At 34.0% G+C, this 19,524-nt stretch overlaps 1 long non-coding RNA gene and 1 pseudogene across 3 annotated transcripts in view; both read left to right on the top strand.

Annotated features, from left to right (window-relative positions):
- The window catches only part of LOC132362225 (uncharacterized), a 745,765-nt gene that overhangs the window by 407,935 nt on the left and 318,306 nt on the right, over positions 1-19,524 (top strand). For 2 of the 3 annotated variants that reach the window (XR_009502304.1, XR_009502305.1), the window contains exon 4: positions 16,801-16,912. The exons of the other annotated variant lie outside the window; for it this stretch is intronic. This is a non-coding gene — a long non-coding RNA (uncharacterized LOC132362225). The remainder of the gene's footprint in view (positions 1-16,800; positions 16,913-19,524) is intronic. 3 annotated transcript variants of the gene reach the window in all.
- Positions 18,572-18,966, top strand: LOC132363600 (small ribosomal subunit protein eS17-like; annotated as a pseudogene).

Below are 19,524 nucleotides of genomic sequence, written 5' to 3'. Positions count from 1 at the left end.
GTAATACATATATGTAATAATATGTTTGCAGATAGTTTGAATTATTGTTGAATTTGTCTTCTGTGGACCACCTGTCAAAATGCTGCTCCTTGTCAAAGATATATATTTTTCCAGGACATCGCTAGCAAATATTAATATTTGGATTTTAGAGAAAGCGATACATACAGTTTTATTTCTAGTAGTGTAAATCTAGTAGTGATGCCTGCTAATTCAATTTTGTGTGCATATTTCCTCATTTATAAATATGTATCTATATATTATAAATAATTGGATTAATTATAAAAATATGCAGTTATTTTTTATGTTCTTTGCTCTAGAGAGCTAAAATAGTTATTTTAACTTTGGTTAAGGCTAGAATGAATATTTGTTAAAAAGGGAATCCTAGTGAAGGGGGGGAACCAAGGGTACTTTCGATATTTAAACATTCAGTAAAAATTGTTAAAGTGAAAGATTATTACCAGTATCTTCGCTTTAAAAAAATCAAGTATTTCATGTTTTCTTTTTATTAGAGAGAACTATTACTTCAATAAAAAATTGTGAGTTTCAGAAATAGTACTTAGTGATTCAAAACATAGAAAGTTAATTGCATGGTTAAATATATGTACCCAGGACCCTCTGAAAAGTTATGGTCCTAAGACCCATATAACATGTTCCTATTTTCCTAGTACTTGCTTATCTGCTTTTTATCAACAGGAGTTTTACAAGGTCCTTATTTTCGCAGTCAATTTAATAGTGAGTTGTTGTAAAGAAATCTCAGCTAGGCACTTTGATTTCCCAACATTCTAGGTTACATTCTCATTCTTGTTTTTTACTAAGTTTTTTGCTTTCAAATAATTAATCAGAATTTTATTTTTTAAGGGCTTCTTGAGTTCCTTAAATCAATCACCTATTCTCTACTTATGGCTTCCATCATTTTAGGTAAAGAAATGGAACAATTTTAGAAAAATTATTATATATACTTCGGTTCTGAATCTGTTGCTTTCACATATTACTACTTATTCAATTTTAGTTCAAAATTCTTTACACGCATGTGTTCTATGTGTTGCGTGCCAATTGCAAAATGTATGAAATTATTTTCTAAACTTTTCTTTTCCTTAACAACAAATAGATTATTTTAAATTTAAATTTGATTAAAGTTGGGTTATTTTCTAATGAAACAATAATAATTATAACAAAGGGAGAATCAAAGGCCAGAAAGTGTTCTTGCCTTCCATATTCAAAGATTCAGTAAATATTTGTTAAAGATCATTAAAAGAAAATATCTTTCTATTCAATTTCCCATAAAGGTAGGGGGTGGGCAGTGGCATTAGTAGTCTGGGGTTTCTTGAATTTAATTGCCTGAGAGACTTAATATGCTACTTAGTAACTTCTTTTACCTGAAACAAATATTTCTCTGTTTCTCTCTACATAGAGATGTAGAGTTGAGCTCACCAACTGTCTGTCTTTTGTATTCCTCACTCATTCTTTTACATGTTTAACGTGTTGAGAACACAAAAATAATTCATGAACCTCAGTCTTTGAAAAGTTGTTTTTTACCCCAACAAAACCATCATTCTTCTGAATCCACTAGTTCCTAGGGGAGAGAAGTAGAAGGTTTGGAGAAGGATGTTCTAAAATACAACAGATTTTTAAGAAGCATCTGAATATTGCCCTAATTAGTCATATGACACGAGATGAGAGGGTTATTTGTTTTTGCTCTTTTATTTATTTTTGAGCAAATTGAAGTTAAGAGGCAGGTCAGTAATGAATTACTGGATGAGAAAAGAGGTAATTATGGTTAAGAACTGAAAATATTATGTATATTTGTTTAATTTCCTACTATTAATAAAAAGTAAAATCTCCCCTATTACGTGGATTATGGCATGTGGACATTGTTTCCCCAGTTGTTCATAGAAGATCAGTTGATAAATATAACAAAAGACTGACCAGGCATCAATGAGCTTTGAAAAATGGTGATAAAAATGAGAGGATGAGATTTGGGGTAAAACAGACTGAACTTCCATTCCTACTTGTAGCACTTACTGGTCATTAACACTCTGTCACTTGATTTTCCCTTATGTTTTTAGAATGGTTAAATGGGAAATGGCATGTAAGAAAATTATTTTCAGTCTCTAGTTGAGTATGTTTTAATTACCCCTGCTGTCATTTTCCCACTTTGGCCATATTCCCCCCTTCTCCTTTACCTGTTTCCACATATATACACATATATTAGATTTCTCCCCAAGGTCTTTCCCTTGTACTTCTTTTCTTTTGTCTTTATTCTGAGGTGTAATCAACTCAAATGTCTTTGACTGTCAACTGTGCAAATGACTCCCAAATCTCCATCTTTTACAGTGAAACTGCTCCAAATCTTACATTTTCTTACTTTTAATTTTTTTCTCATTTTTCTCCATAAGTACTGTTTCTTTACCTACCCTATTTTACATAAAATCCTTTATTTTCATCCACACTTTGTAGATAGTTTCTTTGTCTTTTTAATCTTTTATTATTGCAAAGCTGCTCTAGTTTTATCTCCCAGCCACTAGTGCTCATTAGAATTTCTTGTCTTTATCTTTGTAATTAATAAGTAGGTATCTTTTTTCATTAATTTACTTAGAACACAGTGAACCCATGAGGAGTTTAATTTGAATTGTTATTATAAACAAACTATATTATTCAAAATTTGTATCACTAATCCATGCAGCATTTTAGAATTCTACTTTTTAAAATTCAGGCTCAAATGTTTATATATCAAGCTTCCTGACTTGAATTTAAAGATAAAAATATGTTAAATAATACCCACTGATTAATTAAAAACTAATTCAGAAGAAACAGGGACCATAAATTTTAACCTAGAAATTTTACAGTCTCTTGTTTCAAAGGAACAGTATAATTCTTAATTTTGAACAATGTACAGTTCTGTGAGGTTTGGCAAACACAGCCAAGATTTAAATGGCTCCATCATCCCTCCAAATGTCCTCCTAACCTTTTGTAGTCTCCTCCTGCCAACCCTAGGCCCTGGCAACCACGATCTGTTTTTTGTCTCTATTGTATTGCCTTTTCCCAAACGTCATGTAAATGGAACCATCCGGGTGTAGGCGTGTACTCTTTTGGGCCTGGCTTCCTTCACTTAACAAAATGCGTTTGCAATTCATCCACGTTGTTGCATGTATCAATCATTTTGTTACTTCTTATTGCTGATTAGTATTCCGTTATAGTGTTAGTATTCCATTACATGAGGGTATCAGTTTGTTTAACCATCACCAGTTAAAGGACATTTGAGTTATTTCCAGGTTTTGACAATCATGAGTAAAGCTGCTCTAAACATTTGCATATAGATTTTTGTGTGAACAGGAGTTTTCATTTCTCTTCAGTAAATATCTAGAATTGCTGGGTCATATGGGAAATATGTGTTTAATTTTAAAAGACAAGCCTGTTTTCTAAAGTGACTCTACAGTGTATGTTTCCACAGGCAATGCATCGATGTCCAGTTGTTTTAAATCCTTGCAGCTACATTGTATTGTTAATTTCTTCTTCTTTAAAAAAAAATAAAAATTTTTGGTCATTCTGTTAGATGTGTAGTGGCATCTTGTACCACTACAATGGTGGTACAAAATTGATTTAATTTGCATTTCCTTAAAGACAAATAATTATGAGTATCTTTTCATGTGCTTATTTGCCATCTGTCTATCTTTTTTGGTGAACTGTCTCCCCAAAGTTTTGTCCATTTTTTATTGGATTGCTTTCTTATTCTTGAATTTATGCATGTATGTATGTATACATACACAAATATAGACGTATTGATATATATTTTTTCCTGGATACATATCCTTTGTCTCATGGATTTTTCAAATATTTTCTCCTAGTCTATGAATTATCCTATTTTTTTTTTTTTTTTTTTTTGCACTGCTCTAAGTGCACTTAGAGCACTTCTGCCCCTGATTTATAGTAAAACTTGCCTTTTTTTAAAAGGACTATTTTTTTAGACTACTTTTAGGTTTACCACACAATTGAGAGGAAGATACAGAAATTTCCTATATACGTTCTGCCCCCATGCCTGCATAGCCTCCCCCATTATCACTCACCAGAATGGTACATTTTTTACCAAGGATGATCCTACATTGACATATCTTAATCACCCAGAGTCTGTAGTTTACCTTAGCGTTCACTCTTGGTTGTTCTGTAAGCCTCCAGGACCTGTGGTTTGGTGTCTGACGTTAGTTTATGGGAATTCTCAGTCATTACGGTTTCAAATATTTCTTCTGTTTCTCTCTCTTTTTCTTCTTCTGATATTCTGTTTACATGTATGTTACCCTTTTTGTAGTTGTCCCACAGTCCTTGGATATTCTGTTCTGGTTTTTGCCAGTCTTTGTTCTCTTTGCTTTTTGGTTTTGAGGATTCTAGTGATATATCCTCTAGCTCAGGGATTCTTTCCTCAGCTGTGTCCAATCTACTTATACGTCCTTCAAAGTCATTCTTCATTTCTGTTACAGAGTTTCATCTCTAGCGTTTCTTGTTTTTGATTCTTTCTTCAGATTCATATCACTCTGCTTAGATTACCCATGTGATCTTGCATGCTGTCAACGTTATCCATTAGAGCCCTTAGCATATTAATCACAGTTTTTAAATTCTCTACCTGATAATTCTAACATCCCTGCCTCCAGGTCTGCTTCTGATGCTTGCTCTGTCTCTTCAAGTTGTGCTTTTTGCCTTTTAAGCCTTGTAAGTTTTGATTGATAGCCAGATATGCTATCCCAGGAAAATGGAACTGCTGTTAGAGGCCTTTAGTAACGTGGTGGTGAGGCGTGAGGGGGGAGGGCAAGTGTTTTATAGTCCTATGATTAGGTATCAGTCTTTTAGTGAGCCTGTGCCTCTGTACTGTGAGCTTCACAGGGTTTCCTTTTTTCTCCCCCCCTTGGGTGGGACCGGATGGCTAGAGTGGGCTGGAGTTTGTTACGTATTTCCCTTCTCCCAAGGAGAAGGCTAGAGTCAGCTGGAGTTGGGTAGTTCTCTTCCCCTTGGTTAGTTAACTAGTTTCACCTGAAGGTAGGCCTCGTTAAAAGGAATGGAATGCTCTGCAGTCTTTCAAAATGGTTCCTTTTCCCTCCCACCTGCCAGGAGGCTGAGGGGATTTCTCTTCCATATTTACCGTGGGAGTTCAGTTTACCACTCCTGGTGGCAAATCTCACAATGCTGATGATTGAGTCTTCCTGGAGTTTTTAATCTCTTGAGTTGTCTGCACTGAGCCTTCAGCAATTTGTCAATTAAAGTTCAAGTTTTCCTACCCACCCGTGGTTCCCGTGGAGGTTTCTTTTTGTGAATCTCTGCTCTGGTAAGCCAAGACTCCCTTTATCTGTCTGTTTGTGTCCAAACTTGGGAGTAGTGTTTTGCTCTGTGTCCTCCCCTATCTTATGGATGCAAGAAGAATTGTAGATTTCTTAATCTATTCAGCTTTTTACTTGTTATTAGGACAGCATGGTGACATCTAAGCTCCTTTCATGTGGAACCAGTGAATTCTTTTTTCATTCTCTTAACAATGTCTTTCACAGAGCAAACTATTTTAATTTTGACAAAGTCCAATTAATCATTTTTTTTTCTCTGAAAGGTCATATTTTTGGTGATGTAGCTAAGAACTCTTTGTTTAACCTAAGGTCAAAAAGATTTTCTCTTCTGTTTTCTTATGCAAATTTTATAGCTTTATGTCTCTTGGTAGATCTTTAAATTATTTAGGGCTAATTTTTGTTAATAGGTGAGGTTTAGATTAAATTTTTTGTTTTTTGTTTACAAAATGGATGACCAGTTGTTGTCAGCAACATTATCTGAAAAAATCTCTTCTTTTTCGCTTAAATTGTATTTGCATTTTGTCAAAAATCAATTGCCAGTATTTGTGTGGGTACATTATTGGATGTTCTATTCTGCTAAATTGATCTATGGGCCAGCCTTGACAACAATACCACACTGTAGTCTGGAAATCAATTAGTGTGAGCCTTTCAACTTTATTCTTTTTTCACAATTTTTTTTGGACAATTCTAGTTCCTTTCTTTCCATATAAATTTTTGAATCAGCTTGTTCATCTCTCCAAAAAGTTCTGTTTGGATTTTGATTGAGATTTCTTCAAATGTATAGATCAACAGAGGAGAATTGTCATCTTAAGAATATTGTCTTCCAATCCATGAATGAGGTATATCTCTCCATTTATTTAGGCCTTGTTTGATTTCTTTCATCAATATTCTGTAGTTTTCAACCTAAAGTTAGTAAATATATTTTGTTGGATTTAATTCTATGTATTTTATTATTATCAGTGCTATTATAAATGGTACTTTAAATTTGAATTCCAATATTTTATTGTTAGTATATTCAATTGATTTTAATGTACTGACCTTGAAACTTGTAACTTTTCTCAACTCACTTATTAGTTCTATGATAGTGTTTTTTAGATTGAGGTTTTTTTTTTTTTTATGTAGACAATCATCATTTGCGAAGGGACAGAATTTTATTTCTTCTTTTCTAATTTATATTTATTAAATTTCTTCTTTATGCCTTATTGAACTGGTGTTAGGACCCTGGTACAATGGTGGATAAGAGTGGAAAGAGAGAACAATCTTACCTTTTCCCAATCTTAAGTGTAAAATGTTCAGGTTTTCATCATTAAAAGGTTTTATAAAAAGATTGAATTAAAACTATTTGTTCATTAAATGTGTGATAAATTGTGCAGTAAAATCATCTGGGCCTTAAGTTTTCTGTTGGAAGGTTTTTAACTATAAATTCAATTTCTACAGTAGATATTGTCAACTGAAGGGACCATGAACTATAAAGAGGCAAAAAGGCAATTTATTAATCTGGGGTCTTAGAACTGCAATTTATGAATCACAGATTCCTGAGGAACCCAGAATATTGTCCCAACAGAGGAAAATGGGTGAGGGCTTTTATGAGAAAACAGGGAAAGTTCATGCAGGGTTATACAAATTGTTTACCAAATATTTGGTTTGGAGTGTAAATTTTTTCTGTACATATAATTGGGTTATAGAACACATCTCATTTGTCCCTAGGGAAAGGTATATTTTCTTTGTCCAGAAAAAGTCCCATTCTCAGCATTATTATTTCCTTTTGGCAACTCACCAACTATTCAGCAGTTTTATTTCAGAGTCTTTAGCAAAGGTGCAGCTCAGGCAGTAAACATAGAGGTCCTTAGGTCACGTCTCATTCATTCCTGGCATAGCTCCTTTCACAATATAATACTATTCAGATTATCTGTTTCTTCTTGAGTAACTTTGGTAGTTTGTGTCTTTCAAGGTATTGATCTATTTCATCCATGTTTTCAAATTTATCTGAATACAATACTATTCCCTTATTATTCTTTTAATATCTGTTGGGTTTTGAATGATGCATCTTCTCTTGTTCCTAATATTGATAATTTGAGTTTTTTCTTTTTCTTTTTTTCTTGGTCAGTCTGGGTAGAAGTTCATCAATTTTATTGATTTTTTCAAGGAACTAATTTTTGTTTTTATTAATTTTTTCTATTAATTTTCTTAATTTAATTTCATTGATTTCTGCACTTATTATTTTCTCCTCTTTGTTTTGTATTTATTTAGAAGTCCATTTTCAAATATTAGAATATTTTAAGAATATATTTTTGTTATCAATTTTTAAAATTTTAATTTGATTTTATATGGACAGAGTATAACCTTTGTATGATTTGTATTTTCTTTAAGCTAATGAGGTTGATTTTATGGTACAAAATATTATCTATCTTAATTAATGTTCCATGTGCACTTGTTAAGAATGTGTATAAGAAGAAGAGCTGTCGTAAGAATTTTATATATGTAAGTTAGATGAATTTGATAGGGAGTGCTTTTCTGGCCTTCAATATTTTAACTTTCATTTTCTGCCAATTAGTTCTATCTAGTACTGAGAGAGGAATGTTGAGGTCTCCAACTGTAGTTGTGGATTTGTCTATTTCTCTTCCAGTTTTGCGTTATGTATTATGAAACCCTGTTGTGGGTGCATACATATTTAGGATTTCTCTGTTTTCTTTGAGAATTGAGTCCATTATCATTATGTCATAGCTCCCTTTATCTGTGGTAGCATTTCTTATTCCAAGTCTTTTTTTGTCTAATATTAATATAGCTACTCCAGCTTTTAAAAAATTTGTTTTCATGTTATATCATTTCCCATCCTTTAACTGTATATGTAAAATGTGTTTATTGTTGACAACAGTCAGATCTTGCATTTTAATCTAATCTTACAATTTCTCTTTTAATTGGTGTGACTATTAAAATGACTGGTAAAAATTTTACCATCATGGTACCTGTTTCTGCTTATTCAGTTGCTTTTTTTTGGGTGGGAGGGGAGCTATTTTCTTTCTTTTCCCCTCCCTTCCTTTGGGTTGATTAAGCATTTATTTATGATTTATATTTTTCTACTTTTTTATTATTCATACATTTTTAACTATTCTAGGAATTTCCTAAGTTTTACAACATACAACTTAATTTAATTAGAGTCTGCCTTTAAATAATATTACATTGCTTCACATGTTGTGTAATGACCTTAAATACATATATTTTAAAAATTTCCACCTCCCAACCTCTGGGCTATTTTTGTCACACATATTACTTTTACATATTCTATAAACACAAAATACATTGCTACTATTTTTGCTTTAGATAGTGTGATGGTTAATTCTGTGTCAACTTGAGAGTGTTTTTGTATGAGATTAACATTTAAATTGGTGAACTTTGGGTAACACAGTCTGCCCTCCATAATGTGGGTAGACCCCATCCAGCTGAAGTGCTGAATAGAAAAAATGACTGGCCTTCCTGAGTATGGAAAAAAATTCTCTGGCAGATTACTTTTAGACTAGTGCTTCACCATTGGCTCTCATGGGTCTTGAGCCTACTGGCCCATCCTGCAGATTTTGGACTTCCCAGCCGCTATAATCACATGAGCCAATTCTTTACAGTAAATCTGTCTCTCTCTGTACCTATCTCTCTTTCCATATCTCTCTGTCTCTGTCTCTGTCTCTGTCTCTCTCCCTCTCCACCCCCCTCTCTTCATATGTATACCTGGAGACCTCTGACTATTACAGGTAGTTACCTTTCAGAGTAATTAAAGGAAGAAAAAAATTTATTTTATTTTATTTTTTTTACCTTTGTTTATTTTGTTTTACCTTCCATGTTCAGTAAACTTCATTTCTTCGTACAAATTCAAGTTTCAGTCTGGTATAATTTTCTTCAACCTGATAAACTTCCTTAATATTTCCTTTAGTGCTGGTCTTCTAGCAATAATTTCTCTCTTTGTTTCTCTGAAAGAGTCTTTATTTTAAATGCATTTGTGAAGTATATTTGTGGAAAGTGAATTTTTTCTTTTTAGCACTTTTAAATATCACTCCATTGTCTTCACATGCGTGGATTCTGATAAGTGTAATGTAATTTATGTCGTTCTTATTTCTCCATTGGTAATGTATCATTTTTCTTTTTTTTCAAGAAGTTCTTCCTTTTTCTCTGGCTTTGGTAATATATACGTGTGTGTGTGTTTTAAATTTATCTTGCTCAGTGTCTCTGGGCTCTTGGATCTTTGGTTTGTTATTGTAAACTTTGGAAAATTATTGGCAATTATTTCTTCAAATATTTTTTCTTCCCATTCTGTAATTCTAATTTTATGTAAGTTATCTCATTTGATATTGGCTCAAAGTTCTTAAATCCTTTAGTCTTTTATTCTATTATTGTCATCATTATTATTATTAATTTATTTTATCTTTAGTTTGGGTCACCTCTTTTGACTTATCTTCAAGTTAGGTCTTTTATTCTTTCCTTAGCTAAGTTGCATCTACTTTCTTTAACTGAATCTATGAGCCTGTTGAAGGCATTCTTCTTTTCTATTACATGCTTTCGTTTTCTGTTTCTAGCATTTCCATTTAATTCTTATAGTTTCCATCTCTGCTGAAATTATCCATCTGATTTTTCATTTTGCCCACCTTTTCTATTAGAACCTTTAACACATTGATTATATTTATTAAAAAATTTTCTCTCAGTTGCAACATATGTGTTATATCTGAGTTTTTCTTTATTAACCTCTTGGCAGTGAGTTGTTTTTTTCCTTTTTTTTTCTCTACTTCATAATTTTTTGTTGTGGTTGAGTGCTATATATTTTGTGTAGCATAATAGAGACTGAAATAAATAGTTGTAATGTCTGGAAATGGGAACAGCATTCTTTTTGTTATTCCTTTAGTATCAGGGTTTAATTTAATCGAATGAGGAGATGAAGTGGATTTGAGGTTTGTCATTGCTATGGTTACCCTCAGTGAAAACAGGGTTCAAAATTTTCTAATGATACTGTGTTTACATTGAGGGCTTGTATGCCAAGGAGACTTTCTCAATGCTCGCTCCATCCTCAGCTTTTATTCTTTTCTTTGTTTTAAAGCTCAGAGATTGTCTCTCTCCATGTTCTTGTGTGTCTCTCAGCAGCATTACCCTCTTAATTGTTACTCAATGCTTATTTGCCTGGTAGCAGGAGTTATTCTCTGTTGTTCTGGTTAAACCTCAGTCTTAGGCAGTCACTGTTTCCAAGAAGGAGAGAAATCAGAGAGACTAAGAATGTTAAAAACACTTGACCCACCGTTGGTGGCTTCGAAGATGGAGAAAGGGACCCCTTGACTTTAATGCCCTTTTTATTGCCTTAATTCACCTGCTTGTTATCTCTGGGCTGGATGTGGATAAACTCTACATGAACTTCCTTGACATTAGATTGACCCTCTTTTAATCCATTGTTCACATTGTCAAATTTATTTTTTAAAGCACTGATAAGACTTTGGCACATCCATGCTTAAAAGCATTTCATGGTTTTTTAGTGCAATGATTCATGCATTTATTCTTTCATTCATTTGTAAAAGTCGAAAATGTTTTTTGAGAATTTACTCTATACCAGTTATTATTGTAAGTGATCAATCTGTACCAATTCATATAATAGTCATAACAACTTTATGAGGAAGATAGAGTTAGTATTTTTTTTTAAATGAGAAAGGTAAAATTTCCAAAAGATAGATTTTAAAAGCCTGATATAAAATTCTGGCACCCTAATTTTCAGAACTCATGAACTTAACCACCATATTATTCATTCAACAAATATCCTCTGGCTGCTAACTAAATGCTAGTTATGCATTATGCTACATGCCAGGTCTATTTGAAAAAAGAAGATAGAGAGTCTTACAGAAACAAAATTATACAACAAGAGGACTATGGCAAAGGAAATGGAAAAAAAAAAGATTAAAATGAGAGAAATATTATGAAAGAAGTTTACCAAGAGTTAATAATTAATGTTGAAGAAAAAGAAGTAAAAATATTAAATAATAATTCTGAGATTTCAAAGATGCAGACCAGTAAAATGATGGTATCATAAACATAGATGAGGAAATCAAAAATGATCAAGTGAAATAGTGCTATATTAAGCCATTGAAGCTATCTATTTCTTCTTGAGTGAACTTTGGTAGTTTGTGTCTTTGAAGGATTTTTTTCATTTCATCTAGGTTGTCTAATTTATTGGCATAAAGTTGTTCATTATTTTCAATATTAGTAGAATCAGTAGTGATAGTACCTGTCACATTCCCAGGTCAGGGATCAATGACATTCATTGACAAATATTCAGTGCCTTAAAAAAAATTGTTTTCCATTTATTTTGTTTATTTATTGGCTGTTTTAGGCAGGAGGTAAAGTCAATTTCTTTTCATCTTTCTTGGTAGAGAGCAGAGATACATAACATAAATTGGATTTGGAAAATGTCAAGAAATTTGCATTAAAATAACTTAGTAATTAGAGAGAAGGAAATAGAATTCAAGAAAAATTCTGGATTAATATGTAATCATTATATCTATAAATGGATGAACTGTTTAATGAAAGAGTATATAGGTGTAGAAAATAAAGTGAAGAACTCAGGAGTAGTCTTTGGAGATAAAGATTTAGAATGGAAATATTCTTTAGAGATGTTTAAATCAGTGATTTTGAGGGAAAAGCATGCCCCACTCCCATCTCATCTCCCAAGGAAGTATGGTAAAATCTCTTTGGGTGAGAAGAATTTTGTTTGAAAACATAAAGTAGGATCTATCTAACCTCCTTGTTTTACAAATACGAAACCTAAGGTTAAATTTTTAAAAAAAATCACGAATTAGGAGTTTGGGATTAACAGATGCAAACTACTATACATAAAATTGATCAACAACAATGCCATACTCTATAGCACAGGAAACTATATTCAATATGTTGTAATAAACTATAATGGAAAAGACTCTGCAAAAGAATATATATATATATATACACATAAATATATATGTATAAAACTGAATCACTTTGCAGAAACTAACACAACATTGCAAATCAACTATACTTCAATTTAAAAATTAAAATTAAAAACATCACGTGACTTATCACAAACATGAAGTTACTTGGCAGCAGAAATATTTGAAGCACAAAAATTATATTGAAGCAAGTATTTGCTTGATGCTGAATCCCCATTTTGGTTGATTGGGGTTGAAATATGTGGATCTACAAATTCTTTTATTCCGCTAAGTATCTGTACCTTTTGAAACGTTATTTTGTAGCTCCTGACCTCAAGATGTGGAATTTATCATTTACTCTTTTATATCTGGTCTGGTTGTGTGAATTGTGTTGGCAAACCTGTCTCAGAAGTGATGATATGCTAGTTCTGAGCTTAGCTTTCAAGAGGCATTGCATTCTTCCACTCACTCTTTCTCTTCCTCTCTGCACCCTTCTCCAGAATGAGAATAAATTCAGGCTAACCTCCTGAAGGGTGGGAGAACACATGCAATTCAGACAAGTTGTCCCAGCTGAGGTTATTCTGGACAAGCTTGTCAAAACTTACCTGTCAACTGACCCCAGAATCATAAGCAAACCCAGTCAAGATCAGCTGAGTCTGATTCTTTTCAGAACTGCCTAAAAATCTGCAGAATTGTATGATAAACATTTACTGGTTTAAGCCATGCAGTTTTGGAGTGGTTTGTTATACAGCAATTGGTAACTGATACATCCATTTAGTGTTCTACCAAAAAAAAATAATAATTGTAGTTTTGTTCCTCTCTCTTGACTAACAAAGATTTTTACATTATTTTCCTCTTTAGCATAGTAAGAAAAATCGAGTTCATTGTTAAAAGATTTTCTGATTTAATCATGCACATAGGCAGTTTTACATGTTATGAGGAAGATAACATGCATGTTTTGATCCATGCTCATAGTTTTGCATCTCCAACATTAACAATACACTTCTAAAGCAGATTGAAAAAAAACTTATTTATTCCCTTTAATTCAGATATGAATTTCTAGGAGTAACTCAACTTTTCTTAAAAGTCAGCTAGAAGTTTTTGGCAGAGAAAATGTTATCTCCTAAACCATAGCCCATTGTGAATTAATCTGTCACACTAACCTGTCATAGATTTGAAAATGTTAGTGCTATCCAGAGAGATTTGGCAACCTCTACTACATTTAATTGCAGAGTTTTTCTGTATATATGATAAGGCTTTTGTATCAGTTCTGCATCATAGAGTTATTTTCTTGAAGACATTTGGAAGAAGAATTTAAGATTTATTTTTAAGTTCAATCAATTCTAGAACTACCAATAAAAATATCTCAACTGAGATGACAAGCAGGTACCTTCCAAGCATTTCTAAATTTACACAAAATCAAGCAATGACAACTATATCATAACCTAATCCATTGCCTGACAGATGACACATTTCTCTGAGAATTCCCATCTTAGAGAAGATAGAATGTGATAAAAGTATGTGATAGAATTGAAGAAAATGAGTACCTACCATTTATTGAAGGCATTCTATATGCAAGATCTTTCTAGGTCCAAGCATTTTTATAGGGGCTTTATGTGTATCATGCCATTTAATCGTTATAAAATACCCTATGAGGAATATAGAATTATACCCCTTTTCATATGATGACACTAAAATTAACAACCAGAAACCAAGTCTGTGATCCCATAATCCATCAGTGGTGAGGCATGAGGCCTTGAGAAAAATCATGCTCACTCCCGGGACATCTTACCTGACCACAAAAGCTCAGCACTGTGACTCTCAAATGGGTTTGGGCACCCTGTCTCTATGATCATGCAATCACACCTATATAAATATATCACTGTGTTTTTCACATTGTATTATAATTATCTATTTATGTGTTTGTCAAAAACCCAAGAGTCTGAGCTTCTTGAAAGCAAGAACTATATTTATTTAACTCTGTTGACTGATGAAGCAGAACAGAGAGTTCTAGCTGAGGATATGTTTGATCTTTTTGGTTTAACTCTAGAGAGGCCCAGCACTAGGGAATATCACGTTTACGAAAGGGTAGTTGTAATATGTGGGTGGAAAAAATAGAGGATATTTTACAAGTCCATATATGGAAGAGTAGACTGGCTTGTACCTTCCAATAGAACAGCAGCAGCTGAGGCCTCTCCCCTAGGCTCAAAATGCAAGTATTCTTACCTAAACAAAGTGAATGAGACATCTGGAGGAGAGCTAGGCAGCTAGCATAGGTGACAGACCCCTAGAGTCAAGACCTTTGCATTCTGGCATTTAGAGCACCCCTATATGATGTTGGCTCCCAGATAACCATCATAGCCTCTCACCTATACATTAGCAAACCCACCTATGTGCACAGAGCTTTGTAAAACTTTATTTGGGGTAAGTTTATTATTAAATATGAATGAATACCTATGGGTCACCAAAGATTTGAGAAAAGCCAACAACATAGGCAAGAAAAATTAAGAGAAATAAACAACATAACCCTAGGAGAAAAAAGAAATGATTTGAAGTACAGTATAGAACTTAAAACAAAACTCTAAGTAGAATCCTCACATAGAGTTGAAAAAAATATTTCTGAAACTCTGGAATAAGATGCCAATATAAAGGAGCCAGTAAAAAGAACTCTTAGAAACTGAACACTAGCTTCCAAAATCTAACACCAAATAGAAGGAGTATAAGTACAATTGAGGAAAACTCCTAAACAAAAGCAAAAAAGCAATGAGATTCAAAAATTGAAAGAAAAAAAAGTACAGAATTTAAACTCTGGATGGCCAAAATCTGATCAATAGAGGTTTGACAAAGACAGAGTAGAGAAAATGAAGAGATTTTCAAAGAAAGAGTGCAAGAAAATAAGATAAAGAGAGATTTCTGCAAACTAAAATGGCCAACAAAATACTAAACAAGATTAATGAACAAGACCTAATTAAACCTATCGTGAAGTGGTAGAACAATAAATTAACAGTCACCACAACAATAATAATAATCACAAGCAGCAAGGATTGAGTGCTTACCGTAACGTGCTATTTTACAAAGATCCTCTCTGTTTTTGCCCATCCATATACCTCTTTCCTGATTTCATTTGTCCTGGATCTTTAAATCTTGCTTCCTTCTGGTTTCTGCCCAACTGACTAAAGACATTTGCCCCTACACGTTATTCCAAGTATACACTTATCTCGGGATACTTCTCTCTTCACAGAAAGGTGATGAAATGTACTGTCTGAAGCCCTGCCCTTTGGAAGGATTTCCACTTACCAATGAGGACCAACTTTGAGTGGGTCTGTGGTTCATGAGTAGTTTATATTTAGCTTGTCCTCACATGCCAAGTTGACCCATCTGAGAACAAAGTTCAAACTATATTCTCTTTGTTAGTTGGTCTTGGCAATCTTTCATGAAGCCAAATATATATATAAATATATATATATAAATATATATATATATATATATATATATATATATATATATATATATATATATATACATACATACACACCAAGGGAGAGGCATTATTTCAATTGTAGCAGATTATAGGGGTTCTAGGCCACCTCTTCATGCAAACTTACTTGTACAACATGAACCTTCTCAAGGTTGATTCCAGGTGCACTGCTTCCACTTTGAAATTGATTGCTATTGGACCTACCTAACAGAATGACTTGGTAGGTCTGACAGAGTTCAACTCATGCTGGACAGTTCTAGTCACATGGTCAATTAGTGTCCCCATGATTTGGTAACATATTCACAGGTTCAGGGAGTAGGATACAGACATCTTTGAGGGAACGTTATTTGTCCTACCCCAGGTTAAAATAGTTTCAGACCACAGTACTATTCCAGAAAGGTTTTGGCTAGGCTAGTGGGAAGTCCTTAGGCCACAGTTGTTAATGAAAGGATCTTGCATCTTGCAGGAATGGGACTGCATTAGTACTCTTGCTGTTCTCAGTCATTGACTGGGAGCAGTTTGTGGGAGGTGTGGACTCAGTGCAAGCATGGTAGTGGATCCAAAAGTGGAACAGCCAGTGCCATTAGTCAATTATGATCCCTGAAGAGGTGTGTGTTTCATGGCTTCTATAGAGGCCTATCAAATATTGCAATTCTTTCTGATTATTGGTTGACTTTTCAATTGCCTACTCTTATCCACCATAATTCACATAGGTTTTTCAGATTCCTTACTGATGAATTAAATGGGAATTATTATGGACAGATTAACACAGAGGTGTGCCACCCAGATCCCCTCTGAGGAAGAACTTGCTGCCTACTTGTATGGAGTGTGGTCAGAAGAGAGTATCCAACTGTGAGCTCCTTCAGAATCTGTTTAGCTTCAGAGAATTGCTTTGCTGAAGTCATGCTCATCCAACAGTTGATCAGGGCAGGGTATAAAAGGCCAGTCACTTACCAATGTGGGACATTCAGAAAAACATACTAAGTCCAGAACTCCCAGCTGGATTGGCCAAAATTTATAAGCTCTGCATTGAATTTTGACTTCTGCCCATATTGCTTTATCCTCCTTCTTTCCTTAGGTGCTGGTATCTAATAAATATTTTACACCAAACTCCATTTCAACCTGGTTCCGGAGAACCCAACCTACATCAGACAAGAGCCACTACCCCTTCATTCTTTAAGGATTTGAAGGTATCATAATCACTGCTACTTTACCCCCATCCCTGGACAAATATTGTTTTTTATTTACTGTATCAAACGGGGAAGGTGGGAAGAATTTCCTACTATAGTAATTCTTACTGTGCAGGTGAAGGAACTCTTAAGAGTGTTTTGCCAGTTGTTAAGATTTATATACTGTAAGATTCTTTCAGGCAAGTTTATCTATACTTTCTCTCTGCAGCACAAGCTGCTGGTATATTTCATGACACATATAAGACACTCAATACCTGCATGTTGAATGGGTAACTGAATAAACACTTGAAAGAATGCAGGTACAGTAAATAGTGTTTCCTACTTGGGCAATCATTCTATTATAACTTCTAGCTATCTACTTAGAGTAGAATGGGCCTACCCCTTTGAAATATTTTTCAGCAGAAAGGCACTATATACAGAAGTCTGACCGTTAGCCTTTGGTGATTCTGCATGTGTTCTTTTTGAAAGGCAATGTGACATTATATAGTAATTCCTGTTAAGTTCCAGGATTAATTATTGGAATTCTAATTGTAGATTTGCCACTAACTAATTAAGTGACTCATTTGATTTTTCTGAACTGCAGAATACTCATCTTTAAAATGAAGATATTAAGACTTGCTTTCCTTATGTCATAGGTTTCTTGAAAATAACAAATGTATTAATCTATGCAAATCAGTTACAAAGCATTTGGCTGCAAGTAACAGAACAGTCAGTTTTAAATAGTCTATTGTCTCAAATAATAAGGAGTTAGGAAGAGAGTGGCTCCAGGTTTGACTAATTCAGTGACTTGACAATGTAATTGGGTCATTGAAACAATGGTCTTTCCCTTTTCCTCTCTGCCATCCCAAGCATGACTCTTTAATCTATGACTCTCGATATGGTACCAAGGTGGTTGCTGCACTTCCATGTCTCAACATGCAGTTATGACAACATCTGGAAGCAAGAGACAATAAACTATTTCTCTTTTAATGCCTCTTTTTAAGATTTAAGAAAATAAATCCCCACTGATTGCCTTCATGATTTACTGACAAATAGGACTACCATGGTTTTCCTTATAACAGTGATTCTTAAGCTTTATGCATAACGATTAAGATCTTTCCATTTCTGCTTCTTCTCTGTAAGCTCAGCATTTATATTACATGGCACACTGTACACAGATGAGCAAAAGTAGTGAATAAACACCCATGAATTTATTTTCAAAGATCTAATCTTAGTTGAGTAGTAAAAAGACGAAGTAGTACAGGCTTCTTATAATACTGTTGAAGAATGACCCACCATCTGTGACACATTGCTGAGTTACAGTTATCTTATGTCAAGGTATAAAGCTCCTAATCAGGATCAAATTCTACCGTGCTGAGAACAATGAACTAAATGCTGACACTAAGTTCGATTTCTACCAGTGTACTCCTTTAAACTCTTGATCTCAATAATGTTTTTCCTTCTCATGTGTACCTAATCTTGCTACTCTGAAAATTGCAACAGTATTCATCAAATCTATTACATCCACATTGTGATCCCAGTGGATAGGCTCAATCTCTGTTTTCTGATAAAGACATATTTTGTCACCTGCTGGTACATCTTATAGATAAATGAAACTTCTAATAAGGCAGTAGGAAATGAAGTAACAAAAGAAGACCCTTTTACCAGGCACCCAGCAACATGGGCAGCATTTGCATCAAAACTGTGAAGAAGGTGGCCTAGGCCTTTATAAAGAAGTACTACATGTGCCTGGGCAACAATTTCCACATGAATAAGCACACGTGCAAGGAGATTGCAGTTATTTTCAGCAAGAATTTCCACAAGACAGCAGGCATCTGATGAAGGGGGTTCAGAGTGGTCCCATGAGAGGTATCTCCATCATGCTGCAGAAGGAGGAGAGAGAAAGGAAAGGTAATTTTGTTCCTGAGATCTCAGCCCTGGATCAGGAAATCATTGAAGTAGATCCTGACACTAAGAAAATGCTGAAGCTCTCAGACTTTGGCAGTCTGTCCAACCTGCAGCTCACTCAGCTCACAGTTGGAATGGATTTTAAAATACTGCATGGAGCCGTTTGACTCTTTCTGTAATGTTGTAATTTTGTCAGAAACCCAGGACAACAACAGCAACAAAGGAGACCAAGCAGTGAATCTAGTTCTCCAAGAATTTTACCCAGTGTGACCGTTCTTCTCACAAAGATGCAAAAGAGAACCATAGTGTTTAATGAATAGCAAATGTTGATTAGGACGAGCAAGTTCAAAAAGGACAAAAAAAAGAGGAGCAGAAGCACTGAAAATGAAAGTTCAAGAACTGGGTCCAAAAGGAGAAGTTAGAACAATGTATTTGCTCTTGTACAATTGCACATATGAGTATTTGTGTGTGTGTACACATACAATTTTATGTGAGCATATACACACACATATGTACATATACACATATATACACATACATATATAAATTTATGAATAGATTACTTATTAAAGATTGTGTTTGATAGAAGTGATCTGATCCTCCTTTGAGAGACTAAATGAGAGACAGGGAAAATAAAGTCAGTTGGTGGTTAGAGGCAGAGACAAAGAGGAGCTAAATCAACAAGCTCATGGTGGATGAACAGTGCTTCTCAACAATGTGTCATG

Source organism: Balaenoptera ricei, chromosome 3 (genome assembly GCF_028023285.1).
Source record: "Balaenoptera ricei isolate mBalRic1 chromosome 3, mBalRic1.hap2, whole genome shotgun sequence".
NCBI classification, from domain to species: domain Eukaryota; kingdom Metazoa; phylum Chordata; class Mammalia; order Artiodactyla; family Balaenopteridae; genus Balaenoptera; species Balaenoptera ricei.
Note: the sequence above shows the minus strand (reverse complement) of the source record. Positions and strands in the feature narration are given on the sequence as shown.